Source organism: Cygnus olor, chromosome 1 (assembly GCF_009769625.2).
Source record: "Cygnus olor isolate bCygOlo1 chromosome 1, bCygOlo1.pri.v2, whole genome shotgun sequence".
Taxonomy (NCBI): Eukaryota; Metazoa; Chordata; class Aves; order Anseriformes; family Anatidae; genus Cygnus; species Cygnus olor.
Window position 1 is genome coordinate 164,208,163 of NC_049169.1, and position 10,849 is coordinate 164,219,011.

A 10,849-nucleotide genomic window follows, 5' to 3' on the forward strand; every position below is an offset into this window, starting at 1 on the left:
TGAAAACTTATCTTATCTGAACAATGTCTTTTTGCCTTCTTCCTTCAGCTCTCCACTTATATAGGAAACATACTTAGTTTCACTCTTTCTGGAAAGAAGATGGTGGAAAAGCTGTACAGAGAGAACTGACATTGTGGCATGACAAGGAAAATGTGTTGTCAACAGCACTTGTTTCTAGGAAGGTCTATATTCAGACAACTTCTTGTTGCAAAGCTGGCATTCCTGTCTCTGCATATAAGAACCCTCTGACAGTTCAGAAGTTTGACAGGAAAAGATGTTCTTCGTTTCCACTTATGAACCACCTGAGGCTATTATTCCTGAGCAGGATACACAGCAAATATTTATCGCCCCCCCCCCCTTATTTTTTCTAGAAGTCAGCAATTGTGTGAGAAAGAATGATGAAACAGACAAGAACACAAAAAAAATATATGGCACACAGCCTGAGTTAGGCATCCAAGCAGATTCTTTTGCACTTGTTTTGAATTTCTGTACATCCAGCATTTCCACCCTGAAAGAAAGAGGGAGAGAGAGAGAGAAGGAGAGAGAAGAAAAAAGGGGGGAAAAAAAAAAGAAAAGGAGAGGTGTAGGAGAAACTTGGCCTGAGTCAGTTGGTGATGCTTCATTAAAATCCTAATTGTCATCCAGACAAACAAACAGTAGATGTAATTCTCAGTAGATGTAATTTAGACAGACAGTGTAAGAAGTTATGTTACTGTTGTGCACAGAAACCCTCAGATCCAACTCAGTCTGGATGAGCTATTCCAAAAGACTCAGTTTCATTGTCTGAAACATGAAAAAGTACATCAGAGAATAAATACGCTTCATAACAATGTTGACATTCCAGAAACAGGCACTTTAAAAGGTTAAAAGATACACTGTCTTTTTATAACTCATTTCCATATAGACACACAAAGAAGTCAGACCTTTTTTTTATGTCAATTAGCTTGACAACTCTACTGAGTAAATAATAAAACACATCTTCATTGCATTACTTTTTGCATGCCTGAAGTTATCCTATAATAAAGTTGTTAATTAAAGCATATACTGCATTTGCAAATTGCAGTATTTCCAGTTTAGTGGATTTTTTGTTTCACTAATTCAATTCTCTGTGTCTGGCTATAAACACTGCATATATTAATACTGGATATATATTTAGATCAAAATGTGGTTTAATTACCTAAAATGTTACTTTATTACAAGGAAAAGTAGTTCAATATATAGGAAAATGAATGTGTAAATACTACAATGTTACAATGATGAATGAGTTGAGGGAATGGCATTAATATTACAGGGACACATTCCAAAATGAATGGACACTAGTTGAAAGGGCTTCATGTCATTAACTTTATTGGGAGCCATTCCAAAAGACTCAAGTTGAAAGAACTCATGTCATTAATATTATTGGGAGTCACTCCAAAAAAACAGTAGTTGAAAGAGCGTCTTGTAGGATGATTTATTTGTTGGTTTAAGCAGATAAGTTAACCCATTTGGTATTTGATGCTGAATTTTGACAGTAATTCACATTCATGAAGGGAGGTGGAACGTCCTGGACTAATATTCAGGCAAGGTTGAAGTTAGTAATTTGTAATCAGGAAATAGGTTTTCTGTTTTCTTCAAGACCCTTTAAACAAATCTTTGTGGGTTTTTTTTGTTGTTTTTGTTTGTTTGTTTGTTTGTTTTGTTTTTTTCATGGCATAAACATAAACTTTTCATTTTCTGGCTCTTCACAACTCTGTCCTTCTCTATTCCCTCTGTCTTGTATTTATCACTGCTGTGTGCTGTTACTACTACATTTTTGTCTGTCTGCCAGGATAGATGATGCCCCTGCAGACAAGTTCTCAACATTTTTCATTTATCGTCCAGTGCTTCTGCACTGACAGCAGCTTGAAATGTTCACTTGTGGTCTTCGTCCAAAAATATCTCTGCATGACAGTCTTACACAGGATGCGCTCTGAGCATTTGTCTGTGAATGAATTAGTATGAAAATTTCCTCGGTCTTTTGCACGGTGAGGGAAATAGATAGCAACCATGGTTTTTATGCTGGATAATACTGTCATAGTTCTCTCCCATTTCCACATCTTTTTATATCCTTCTGTCAGCTCTTGTCTTAGACCATTTGGGAATGGGATCTGTTTCCTGTATTTGCTTGAGAAGCACTCTGTATAAAGGAGTCCTGGCCATTGCAGAATTCCAAACAGTGTCATATCTATATTGTCGTGTTCCTATGTCCACATGTCATGCTCAGAACTCAGCTCTTTGATCTTCTTGGCTACACACATGTTATTTATCACCCAAGGTCCCATTGTGGGGTAGTGAGTGGTGTTGGAGGTTGGGGGAGCCTAAATAGCAGCCTTGACAAAAATAAAAATAAAAATGCAATCATGAACGGGAAAACACTGCATGCCAAGGTTTCATTCCTAATACAAAAATAAATGCTGGCAGATCTGACTTCTTCAGCCTGCAGGCATCACGGCCTTGTGTGCCCTTCCTGATTCTCATGCTACAGACAAAAATGATATGTCTTAGCCTTGGCAACATGCTATAAGACATTCCTGTGCTAGATTGTGAGGCAGTTATCTCATTTGTGTCCGCAGCTGAATGAGTATGATGCTAAGCAGCATTTAAAGAAGTGTCAATTTGGGTAAAGAGGAGATCAACATTTATGGTTTCACCAGTTCAAAATCAGAAAAATATCATCTGAGGCCAAAGAAAGAATCTGGATTTTGAGGGAAATTAGGAAGAATCTGGAATTTGAGGGAAGTTTCACTATTTCCAAAATATGCACAATAAGTTGGATGGAGAAGTAACCTTACGGTATGCTCCTCCATGCTCAGGCCAACCCTACACAGAAGTGCCAGAGTCCAAGAGACAGATCTATTAATGCAGCTGAATCACAAAATAGAATCATAGAATGGTTTGAGTTGGAAGGGACCTTAAAGCTCATCTAGTTTCAACCCCCTGCCATGGACAGGGACTCCTCCCACCAGACCAGGTTGCTCAAAGCCCCATCCAACCTGGTCTTGAACACTTCCAGGGATGGGGCATCCACAGCTTCTCTGGGCAGTCTTTCAGTGCCTCACCACCCTCTGAGTGAAAAAAGTTCTTCCTTACATTTAATCTAAACCTACCCTCTTTTAAAGTCATTATCACTTGTCCTATCACTATATACCCTCTCCTGCTTTTCTGTAGGCCCCCTTTAGGTACTGGAAGGCTGCTGTAAGATCTCTCAGAGCCTTATCTTCTCCAGGCTGAACAACCCCAACTCCCTTAGCCTGTCCTCATAAGAGAGGTGCTCCAACCCTTGATCATTCTCATGGCCCTCCTCTGGACTTGTTCTAATAGGTCCACGTCCTTCCTGTGCTGGGGCCCTACAGCTGAATGCAGGTGCTGTAGGTCTCCTTGTCACTGGTAAATAGTGAAACACCACTAGAACTGGCTCTGCACCCCTGTCAAATCAAGCTCCAGAGCTGAATGCAGTACTTCAGCTGGGGTCACATGAGAGCAGAGCAGAGGGGGAGAATCATCTCCCTCGACCTGCTGGCCACACTGCTTTTGATGCAGCCCAGGATATGGTTGGCTTTCTGTGCTGCAAGCACACATTGCCAGCTCATGTTGAGCTTCTCATCATGCAACACCCCTAGGCCTTTCTCCTCAGAGCTGCCCTCAATCTGTTCTCCACCCAACCTGTATTTGTGTTTAGGATTGCCCCAGCCCAAATGCAGGACCTTGCACTCCTTCCCTCCCCTCCAGCATGTCAACCACAACACACAGCTTGGTGTCATTGGCAGACTTGCTGAGGGAGCACTCAATTTCACTGTCCATATCACTGACAAAGACGTTAAACAATACCAGTCACAATACTTCCCCTGAGGAACATCAGTCATCACTGGTCACCACTTGGACATCAAACCATTGACCACAACTCTTTAAGTGTGACCACCCAGCCAATTCTGTACCCACTGAGTGGTCCATTTGTCAAAGCGATGTCTCTTCAATTAGAGACAAGGATGCCATGTGGGACAGTGCCAAAAGCTTTGCACAAGTCCAGGTAGATGACATCAGTTGCTCTTCCCCTATGCACAAGAGTTGCACCCCATCATAGAAGGCCACCAGATCTGTATACCATGATTTGCCTTTACTGAAGTCATATTGGCTGTTGCTGATCACTTTATTTTCCATGTGCCTTAGCATAGTTTCCAGGAAGATCTGCTCCGTGATCTTGCCAGGCACATAGGTGAGACTGACTGGCCTGTAGTTTCCCAGGTCTTCCTTTTTTCCTTTTCTAAAAATGGCATTTATGTTTCCCCGCTTCCAGTCAGTGGGAACCTCACCAAACTGCTATGACTCCTCAGATATGATGGCTAGTGTCTTAGCAACTCAACTAATCCAAATTTGCCAGTCAACAAGGACTGTGGCTGTCTCCCTGACAAAGCAAGATAAAAGGTAATGTCCCAGTCAAAACAGCCTTATTTTATACCAGCATCAGAGAAGAGAAAGGTCCATCTTGCCTGGGTCTATCTTCCTATGCTAGACATCTTTGCTCCAACACATGGGGTATGAACAAACCTGAAGTATTCTTCCCAGTCAAAGCCATACCACTGTCACTAACAACATCAGCAGCAACAGCAATGGATAAATTATGCAGCAAGTCCAAGGAAGAGCTTAAGTGCCTGTCTCTGTTATACGGAGAACTGGAGATACTTAAAACTCAACTGGACAAGATCCTGAGCAACCTGATGTCCATTGAGCCTGCTTTGAGCAGACAGTTGTACTGAAGTTTCTTGGAATTTAAATTACTCTATTGTTCCGGGATTCTAGCTTATATTTATGTTAGCATATCATCACACAACTGTAGGGGAAAAAGATCACCTGACTTAAAAGACCAATGTGCAGTCCAAATGAATCACTGAAGGAAAATGTGATGGTGAAATGCAAACCTTGAAAGTTCTTCAAAGACTGAACATATGTTTCTTTCTTCTGTCTTTACTATGTATATGATCAATTGTATATATAAAGCAGACAGCATGGACTAACTTTCAGATTACTTTTTACATACAGTGCTCTTCCTTGTGGTAAATTATTCACTATGCAACAACACACACTGTGATGAATAATATACATAGCATGCAACTACAATCTTTTAATGACAGTCTATGTCATGGACAAATTTTCAAAGATGTGACTATTTGTAGACTTAAACATGAACTCCTGTTCTGTAGTATGATTTTCAAGGGCAAAGTATATGTATTCAAGTAAGAGATGAGTTAATGATAGTCTTCAGTGTTACTTTGTGTATCAAAACACAAGAACCCATATCGAAGAAACAAATTACCAGTGTCCAATCCATGGCAAAGTGCTACTTCCCTGGTGGCATTACAGTCTCTGACTTTGTTCTTTCTCCCTCAAACTCCGATGTTGATATGCATATATTTGATATGCATATACTATGCAGACCAGTGAGAAGCTCACAGTATGCTATAAGAACCATTAAGAAATAAAAATTTACTTCAGTTATTGCTAATTTTTTTATGCATCAGGTACAGGACAACACAATAAGCATCCATTGTGCTAGGCATTGACAGTATAAACATGCAACCAGCGAAAGTCTCAGGACCAAAGAAATCATAAAATATATACACAAGAAAGACAAAGTGTAGAGGAAAGGAAGAACATACAAATACAGCAAACAATGTAGCAAAATTAGCTTTGTTATTATTGGCTTTATTTGTTGCTTAAATCTTTTCTATGAAGTTCTGAGAGGAAAAAGGTAGGTGGGAAAAAAATGGTGGGAATAAATCAGTGAGAGTAAATGGCAAATCAGTAGACATGACTGACTATAGAGTAAATACAGATGAAATAAGCTATTAAAATCATCACTGTTTTTATGTTTTCGTCTTCCACCATTTCTGCAGAAGCTCTGCCAACTGTACTTTTTTTTGACTTGCTCAGGTCTGCTGCTTCTTTTGTAAGTTTTAAAACTTTTATGATAGATGAAGAAAGACATTTAATTACTGTCCAAATTACCATCTGGATGGGCAGTGATGTACTTTAAGGTATCAGACATATCACAATGTGTTTAAAACACAGTGACTTCTGCTCAGCCCTCATTTTAATATAAACTGGGAATGCTATGTCCCTTTGTCACCTCAGTCCAGTATGTCCTTTTAGCCCTTGTGATCTAGACATAGTGTTAGTGATTCCTAGTCCGTACTTTTCATCTTTGAAAGTTATACATCTTTGCAAGGATACTCAAGCATCAATTGCCTATGCAGAGGATGAACAAAAATGATTAGTACTAGTTACAGGTAAAAAAAAAAATGCATAAAATAACAGAAACAGTTTGTAGGGGGTTGTCCCTCCAGCCAGTTCAAGAAGTTCTTTAAAACCTCCATAGAATTTTGGCTTAAGGACAGAAGAAACATCATTCCTACACTCTTGCAGTACCTTTCACACACACACACAAAACAAACAAACAAACAAACAAAAAAAACACCATACAGGTCATGTAAGGATTGAAGAACCTAAGAAGAGAACCAGAAATGCTTTATATTGGCTCAGCTGAACAGAGATATTGAGGAAACTGTCAGGGTTTGCTGTATATGCCAACAGAACAAGCCAAGTCAAGCAAAAGGCCTCCTATTGGTGGCACAGGAAGAAATTGTTCCCTTGGAGCAAAACAGGCTTAGATTTGTTTAGATTGGCCAAGAAAAAATGTACTCTTCTCTGGACTCTTAGTTGCTCTTTCCTCTAATGGCATTACTAGAATATGTTACTAGTAAATAACTATTCTTGTTAATAATTTTGCAAGTGGGCCACAGTTTATTAAACAGCAGTATTTTGAGTTGTTTGGATATAAATAAGTTACTGCTAGTGTCCCTTATCTATAACTCAATAGTGACTGAAAAAAATTTGCCACAGTTAAAATAAAAACTAAATATATGTCATCACTTGCAGATATTTGTTTCAGAAAACAGGGAGAACTACAATGCCTTTAATGATGATAGAAGCTGATGCCAGAGTTTTGTGAAAGTATGAATACAGCTATATGCAGTATGATCTGATGATCATGGACTTCTCAGCAATTCCTTGACTTGAAGCACTATGTCTGCACATGGTATAGATCAATGATCAGAAAACAGAGATGGAGAAACAAGTCCCATTTAAAGTGTCTCATGTCATGCATTCTAATCATATGATAATTGACCAAATTTCCCAACCTTCATGCTTTTTCTATTCATAAGGTAGCTAGACCCAACTCTGTAAACCTGAAAAGGACTCAGATATGTTTGTCCCACATTTCCGTGAAACTGACATCAGTGTACAAATGCTGATATCTCCAATTTCAGGAGAGGAGAGAAGAGTCCCTCAGCTTGCCTTTTTTTTTTTTTTTCAGGTGACAGTCTCGATTAAGCAATGGTTACAGTTTAGGCAGCCAAATCCAAGATCTGTAATAGTATAATAGTATAAAACACAGCCACTTACAATTTCCTATTCACACCTGTTTTATTATTTCAAGAGACCTACCAGTGAAATGCACCTCAGAGACAAGCTGAAAAATTATTAAGCTCAACACATGATTGCACATCAATTTACACAATATGTTGATTACAAATATTTTGAAGTAAGCTCCATACATGTTGTTTAAGGAGGCTGAGCAAAGGAGACCAACCTGCCCAAAATGGAAGCCCTCATACATATGCCACCTTGATAGCACAGAGAGAAAAGAGGGGAAGCTGGGGGAGTGAGGCAGTGGATGTGCCTAAATGTATTTTACTTACATTTCATGTTGCATATTTATTTACAAAAATCATACAAATAGAAATAGCTATGTAACTGCAACCCTAGTAAAAGGCCTCCTAATCCAGTCTGGAGTCTGGAGAAGTCTGGAGTGTATAAGATGCAAGAAAAACACAAGTTGTTGAAGCAATACACAAAGGAGGATTCTGAGCTCATACCACTTGCAGGCATCAATGACAGCTGCAAAGAATTGCAGTAATGTCCATCACCAGAGTTATAAATTACCCAGAGAAACCAGATGAAGTCACCTAAACTGGGACAGAATAGAGGAGGTAGCTCTGCTGGCTAGTTTGGATTGCTGCTCAGAAAGTTTTGCTTATTTCAGGCTATTAACTGTGCAGAGGTCCTAGTATATAGCTTTTAAGTAAGGCTGTCAGACTACAGCCTTACACCATAGTTTACTCCTCTGTGTGCAGTGTGCTGCACCTTGCACAGGACGTAGAGCAAAGTTACAAGGAGTGTTCTGCAAGTAGTTCTGCAGAAGCTGACACCAACACAAAAGTTCCTGAGACCAGCAAGGATGGTGTAACAGGTCTTCAGAGGGGTCTTATGATTACAGATTTCAAAATTGCCAGTCATCCTGCCCAGAGCTGGCTTGAAATGAGCCCATTGCATTCATCCTTCCAGATAGCCTTTTTGGTTTGTTTATCCATACTCTTTGAGAGTAACTCTTCTGTCAAAGCAAGGAAGTGCTTGAGTTGTCACCTCAATAACTATGCTATATTTACATTCTTTCACTCGAATGCAGATTTCAAAAATGCTCCAGGCACTACAGAGCATCCAGGAGACTTCCTGCTTCTGACAGAGCACGTATCTGGACCAAAAGCTGTAAGAGGTATTACATTACATGAATAGCCAACTGTAAGTTTCTTTCCTGTGGTATTTTCTTATGGACACAGGAACAAGTCCAATTTTTTTAAAAAAACAACTCTACTTTGTTGGTCATACTTCTTATAGATGTTATTAATTACCCTCTGTGACAGAAAAATATTTTTCCTCATGCAAGTCTCTTACAAATATGATCTGAGGATTCTTTTAAATAACATTTTTATCCCGCCTTCAGGCATTACCTTTCTACAATGTTTTGGCAAGTATGAGGTGTACTGTCATGTCACAGAATACCATCTGACCAGCAGTAAAAATAAACTGATGTACAGAGTACCTTTGTCCTGCAGAGTTGCTTGAAGCACTACATGGTTTAATATAAACATCCTAAAATATATAAACATGTTCTGATTAAAACCTACCACTTAAAGTTCAAACAAATGGGAACAAAGTGAGGATGACCCAAAGTCACTGTTGTTTAGGATTAACATATTCAACTTCATTTAAATGGCACTACATCTGTTACTTTAATGCAAGGCCCAGGTCTGGCATCTGTACACAGCTTGGAAAAGATTTATTATTAAATAATTCTACTGCTCTCAAATAAGACTAATTACTAAAACTGTCCTCCCTATGCCTGCTAATAGAAGAATTTGGCTTCCACAAATCAATTATGAAACTATTATCAGTCTTGTTTTCTGAAAATGTTCTGTCAAATCATACCCTACTTTCCTGACGCTACTGGCAATAGTAATTAAATGTGGTTTGATTATAATGAGAGCTTAGAAATGCAGTTCATTTGCAGGCATTACATTTAGGCGTCTACAGTCTGGTACTAGATCCACTCACAAACAAGTAATGAAAACTTAAGCATTTGGGACTCTATTCAGTTGCTTAAATACAGGTCTCGGTGCCACTTAGATGCTGCAGAGTATCATATTTGTCCACCTGATCTCTGTTACAGAAGAGCACAGGCCTACCAAAAATCCTGGACCTTATTTACTGATTTCACGTGGACAATTCAAGACACCCTATGGCAACAGGCAACTATGTTCAGACAACTGAATTGGTTCCTACACGTCGACCTTAAGATGAGATGAACCATATCATGGAAGTGCCTGCTTCTGTCTACTGTGTTTAAAGTATATCTGGCTAGTTCAGGCACCAAAATTGAGCAGAAAAGTCTCGTAATGGGTAGGTGGTCTGCATAAGGGTAGTGGTGACTGAACAGCAACTCAAGGATGAACTTTTCCCATTTGAAAAATCCTAAAATGGAGGTAGGAAACTACAGTTCACAGAATCACAGAATCACAGAATCAAAGGGGTTGGAAGGGACCTCGAAAGATCATCAGGTCCAACCCCCCTGCCAAAGCAGGCTCCTTATAGCAGGCTGCCCAGGTAGGCATCCAGACATGCCTTGAATATCTCCAGAGAGGGAGACTCCACAACCTCCCTAGGCAGCCTGTTCCAGTGCTCCATCACCCTCACAGTGAAGAAGTTCTTTCGCATGCTGATGCGGAACTTCCTGTGCTCTATCTTGTGGCCATTGCCCCTTGTCCTATCCCCACAAACCACTGAAAAGAGGTTGGCCAAATCCCTCTGTCTCCCACACCTCAGGTATTTATACACATTGATAAGATCCCCTCTCAGTCTTCTCTTCTCCAGGCTGAACAGACCCAGGTCTCTCAGCCTTTCCTCATAGGCAAGATGCTCCAGGCCCCGTATCATCTTTGTGGCCCTCCGCTGGACTCTTTCCAGCAGTTCCCTGTCTTTTTTGTACTGGGGAGCCCAGAACTGGACACAGTACTCCAGGTGAGGCCTGACCAGGGCGGAGTAGAGGGGGAGGATCACCTCCCTTGACCTGCTGGCCACGCTCCTTTTAATGCATGCCAGGATCCCATTGGCCCTCTTGGCCACGAGGGCACACTGCTGGCTCATGGTCAACCTGTTGTCCACCAGGACCCCCAGGTCCTTCTCCTCAGAGCTCCTCTCCAGCAGGTCGTCCCCCAGCCTGTACTGATACATGCAGTTGTTCCTTCCCAGGTGCAGGACTCTACACTTGCTCTTATTAAACCTCATTTGGTTTATTCCTGCCCATCTCTCCAGCCGGTCCAGGTCTTGCTGAGTGGCGGCACAACCTTCTGGCGTGTCAGCCACTCCTCCCAGCTTCGTGTCATCGGCATACTTGCTGAGGGCAGACACTATTCCCTCATCAAGGTCATCGATG